Source organism: Raphanus sativus, chromosome 3 (assembly GCF_000801105.2).
Source record: "Raphanus sativus cultivar WK10039 chromosome 3, ASM80110v3, whole genome shotgun sequence".
In the NCBI taxonomy this organism is placed as follows: domain Eukaryota; kingdom Viridiplantae; phylum Streptophyta; class Magnoliopsida; order Brassicales; family Brassicaceae; genus Raphanus; species Raphanus sativus.
In genome coordinates, this window is record NC_079513.1 from 6,785,475 (window position 1) to 6,791,474 (window position 6,000).

Here is a 6,000-nt window from a genome sequence, read left to right on the forward strand (position 1 = left end):
CGTTAAAATTTAGAACTTAAAAACCCTTAGATATTTGAAGCCAATATATACCATGTCATTTTAAAGCAAGTAAAATGACTTTAAAACAAACCATAACCGTCGGTTAATCATAAAAGCGATGATAACCCCAATTTTTTTTTTTGGATTATACACATGTATTCTAATCTTCCACAGAAGTGACTTTAGACTATTCACGTGTTTGTAACCTACATTTTTAGTTTACATGTTGATTTCTTGTTCCTGCTGATGCCAAAATGTTATTCGCAAGTAATCAGCGAGATTCGAGAAATTAACATTTCGGCATTGCCAGGAACTTCCACCAAATAAATTTAACATCACATATTAAAATTAATGACATAGCTTATGGTTTAATATGATATGGATAATTATTTTATATTGATATATATTTTGTTATTTTTTAGAATATGGTAGTAAATTATACAAATAATATAATAAAAATATAATCATATTTTACTAATTGAAAATGTTATTTATTTATAATTTTATAATTATATAACTTTTTACTGAAAAAATTAATTTTTTTTACAACTTTTAAAAAGTATAAATATTTAACTGTAATATCATTAGCTTCTTTTGTATGTCTATAAAGTTAGAGATGCTATTTATTTTTATTTTTTATAATTATAAAATTTTATATTAAAAATATTTTCTTAATTTATACAAGTTGATATTTAGCTAAATAAACAGATTAAAATATATATTCTAAGTTTATAATCTTAAATATGAACATATATATTTTAAATATAATTTAAAATAAAAATGTTTATTTTATCTTAATTATATTTTCAATTAAATCAAAATTTATATCAAATATTAAAAAATAATACAATCCAAAATAATAATGATATTTTATTTTAAATATAAATTAAATTTAAAAATTATTGTTGCACGTGGTGCAAGAAAACAACCGGTTCATAGTACATACTTAATTTAATAGAATTTTCTTTATATTATTATATTATGACTATATAAACATGGGTCATATCTTAAGTTTATCCAGGAATATTTTATATCATAAGTTTCTTCTAATATGGATTATTACGAATAATTTAAATTTATAAATATTATCAATTTATGATATTTTTCAAGAGTAAAGATGAAAAAAATTATAATTAAGTGGTGGTAATCTAGTGGTATTTTTTTAAGGTTTGGTATATACATACATCAGTTATGGATTCGGTTCTTTTTAAAAACTAAATTATCACTATTTATACAGTATGGTTTTGGATTTTGATTCAAGTAGTTTACATGGTGGCACCGATGATCAGTCAATCACTTAGCTTTACTCAGAAAGTATTTCAAACTTGGATCATGCATTATGGTATGCTTTTGAGTTAGTCCACTTTATAGCACTAAGTGTGTTTCTTTTGGAAGGTATTTTAAACTTGGACTGACCGGATCAGTCGATAGAGTTTATAAAAAAAAAGATAAAATTTATTATAATATCGATAGAAATTCTTATAAGATTCTTAAAACCGATGTTAAAACAGATTCTTAAAATTGTCGAAACATAATTATTATTATGGTCTAGTCACTTTTAAAAAAGAATTTTTTTTTTTAATCTCAACTACTATTTGTCCGATCAAAGTATAGATGTTTGCAAGAGTAAGCCAAAGATGGGCGACACTTACCTTAAAACAAGTAGGTACCAGCATCATTTTCTCCTTTAACAGAAAATTAACTTCAATTCAGTTGTGACAACCAATTTAATTTCATTAACATGAACAAGCGTATCTTTATCAGTTCAGAATTACAAAATGTACATTTTTAGTTCATGTTTGCCGTCCGCAAAGCCACTTTGGTCTTGGCCACAAGACTGCAGAAATTAAGGAACTGAATCTGGTTTGGTGGTTTAAAGAATTATAGTAGAGAACAAGGTTCTCACAATCAAGTATTTGACTTCATTCTATGATACAGATAATTTTGTGGTAAAACTCATTCTTAACGTTCTTAACGTCCTTTCTTCAAAAAAAAAAAAAACTCATTCTTAACGTTGCAAAGCTTGTAAGATTAATGGATGCAAGCCGCTCATTCCCGAAAATATGTATTTGGTAATGGGGACATGAAGCAAAAGTTGTTCGCAGTAGTCACTAGTCAGTCTTTTTTTTTTCCGTCAATAGATATATTAAGGGACCAAAGTCCATAAAAACAGGATAAACACCTAATACAAACAAAGTCCGAAATCCCAATAAATATACAGGCCGAAAAACAAACCACCATAAACGAAATGGGTCTAAAACCCTTCCGGTTTTCAAGCCCAAATGCCCCCACCGACAGTCGAGCTGTTGCTGACACGTGTTTCAATCCTCCACTTCGAGGAGACACGCGTCACGCCCACACCATCCCGACCGACACCGCTACGCCTCACCGTCGACAGACCCGCTGGAAACGTCCGTTTTTTCGGCGTACGCCTGATCTTCATTCCGGTACACGCCGGAGACTGTAGCTACATGTACCTTTTCTTCGCCTGAATTTTTCACGGGGAGCTTCGTCGGGACACACTCGAGATCTCATCCCATCCTCCGCCATCGAAGTCACCAAATTCAACACAAACCCTTCCTTCACCAGTGAGTTTCATCGGAACCCGAGATCTCCTACTGGAAAGAAGAGATTCACCACCCACACCGAAGGCCATCAAAAGAAAAAGAGACAAACCAAACCTAATAACGCCACCGACAACTACAGCAAACCTATACGCCGCGAAAACTAAAACCGCACGTTCTCCTTTAACGGAAATGAGCCACGCCGAAAACAGGAACCGAACGTCCACCGCGAGGAGGATGCGACGCCGGGAGCAAAAACCAAGCGACCACTGTGAGGAGGATGCGACGCCAGAAACAGATAGGACCAAACTGACATAGACTGAAAGAGAAAGCTAAAAGACAAACGACCGGACGGACGGTGGCTGTGAAAATCCTCACCATCGGCCGGAGGTAAAGAACCGCCGCTACTTTTCTTTCTCTAACTTTTCTCTCTAACTTTTCTCTCACTATAGTCACTAGTCAGTCTATAGACGCAAAGGAAGAAGAATATTTTTTTAAATGTCTTTTCTATTATTATTTGGTCAAATGTTATAGAAGTAAAAGGAAATGAAAAGCTAGTTGAACTTAGCAATGAAGGACACATTATCAATCGGTCATATTGTATGAACGGACTGTAATAAATGGCCAAAAAGAATCTTAAAGGTAGCAAGTAAAGCAAGTAATTGTTAATGACTGGAAACAAAGAAAAGGAATAGGAGGCAGTGCGAGTGTGTTGAAAGGGTTTTCAACGATTAACAGTGACAACCAATTTGGCAGTGAATTGAAATGAAAAAATGACTGATTCTACCTATTACTGTTCCTTCTGCTGCAGCCCACGTGCGTTCATATGTTCTGTATATAATCATCATCTGCCTGCATGTAGGTTTTATGGTCCAGATTCTTATGTAAATTGTCACCACAAAAAATACTTTTTTTTTCTTCCGACTTGTTCTTTTAGTTAAAAAGGTTCGATTAGGAAGATACCTTGTTAATATGCTCTAAATATATTTCTAAAAACAACAGAAATAATGATAGGTAACTACACGAATGTTATATCACCGTATAACCAAACATTTAAAAGGATAAGTGTATCTAAAACTGTAAAATCTCTATGATCACGTACTAACATCTCTAAATTAATATATCTTAGGTTGTTAACATTTTCAATAAAATTTCTATAGCCAAGAAAATGTGTTGGATAAAGAACCCATGATTCGGTTGTTAACACTGCATTTTCTGTAATTTTAATACTTTAATTAAGTATATAGCCATGTAGTAATATTTCATTCGTATAGACAACTATCAGTTTCCTAAAAAGTATCTATATAATTGAAAGAATGTGATGGCAATAAACCAACAACGGTAATTCAGTAGCGCTTGAGGAAATAAATTATAATGGTTACACATATATGAACTATTTTTTTTGGTTTATTTAATGTTTATAAAAGAGTTTATGCGAGGACTATATTTTCATCTAGGAAGTAGGTATGTGTCTTTAGTAGATTCAGATTTAACTTTTTTTTTTTAAGAATGTGATGGCAATTCTTGACAAGTGTTATTTTGTAATATAAGATTTACTTATTTCATTCAAGCATATGACTTTTGTATTTATGCTTTTTTGATCAAAGCAAATGCTTTCAAATTCGTTGATCAAGTATCCATATTCGTTGACTGGTATGTTGAACGAAGTATAAGTTTTTTAAAATGTATTTTGACCAGATTAAGATAAACTGGAATATAAGTATTATAATACCAAAATATAATACTCCTTTAAATACAATTAGAAATGAAAAGAAATAACAAAATTAACAATAAATAAAGAATAATAAATAACTTTATAATAATGAAAATAATGGGCTGCTGATAAGAGTAATAGGGTTCTTACGATTTATTAGTAATACAGTCAAAATATAAAAAACAAATACTGTTGTTATATATATTACTAAAGACAAATATAAATTTTTTATTAATAAAATTTATTTAATTTACTAGTTTTAGTTATTTAGCATTTTCTCTTATACAAAAAACTCGTACTGCTAATTGGAGCAATACTCCAAAATATTAGCAAACATAATTTTGCTTAGAACCTAGATTTGTACGAAGATGATATTCATTTACGATGTTCCATTTTTCTACTTTACTTGATGGTTCTTTACCATTTCTTTTTTTGAATTGTCTATTTTGCTTTGATATGTTTCATACCTGATTTATAGAAAGAGAATACAAACGATAAGATGTTTTACCATCAAAAGATTACTAATCATAAGGAAAGATGTTTAACCATTAAGTAACAACATGTTTGAATACCCTTTTTAAAAATTACATGTTAGCATTACCAAAAAAAAAACTACATGTTAGCAAACAGAAAGAAAAGATGGGTTACTGTTTCACTGGTTGACAAAAAAAGAAAATTTAAAGCAAAAACTTTCACTGTTGTCGTTGCTGATTTGCATGTGCGAGAGAGGGAGAGAGAGAGCACTGGGCCAGACAGAAAATACAAGTCCCCCGAGAGATGCGCGCTACAAAAGGAGAGATGGGACATTTATAGACGGACCCCATCTTTTGTCAGAACTCTATTCACATCATCATCAATCCAAAATCATTCATTATAATAAAAAGTTATTTGGAAACAATTATTTAGAAAATAGACAAATTATAAAAAATTGGAATCCAAGACTCTTTGGTGGGATCGTTTTTTCGCACTAGTTGAAGAGGTGACTGTGCCTTGGGCTAGACTTCGATGGAAGCTCATGCTCTAGCTTGGCTTATAAATGGAGTTGACATCGTCTGTGTATAATATATAATATGTATATTATGTATTTAACATTTTACCAAAAAAAAATATGTATATTATGTAATATGTACATTAGGGATGTAATTAGTTCAAGAAATGATGGTCTTTGGGTTTTCTCGTTTAATACATTTCCTCTCTTTTTTATAACTATTGGCTCTACCCCTCCTCTTTTGGTATCTTCGCGTGCAATGCTCAAATATGATGTTTTGTTCAATTTCTCGCTACATCTCAAATGTTATTTATCATAAAATATCACCATACTGCAGGTTAAAGCATTATATTTTCAGAATTCATTTGTAAACTATCTTAACTTTAGAAGAAACTAGCTTATAGGTTACATATACCGGGTTTACCAAAATATATGTTCAAATATAATAGTTAGGTAACGTCCTATAGATTTTGGTGATCGAACATCTGCACAGTATATATAAATAGATTACTTTTGTGTTAACACAGAAAAGATAGAGCAACTATAAACCGACATGAAAACAAAGCCATGGTGCTGTTTGTCTTGTGATGCAATATTTGAATAAACAATCCCGTGGAAACATATCATTCACATGTTTTAGTTATCTTTTATTAGTCCTTAATTTCGACCCATACAGCTGCTAAGCATTTTATTTATTGATGTGAAAGAGAAGCTAAATCAACCTTTTTACTTTG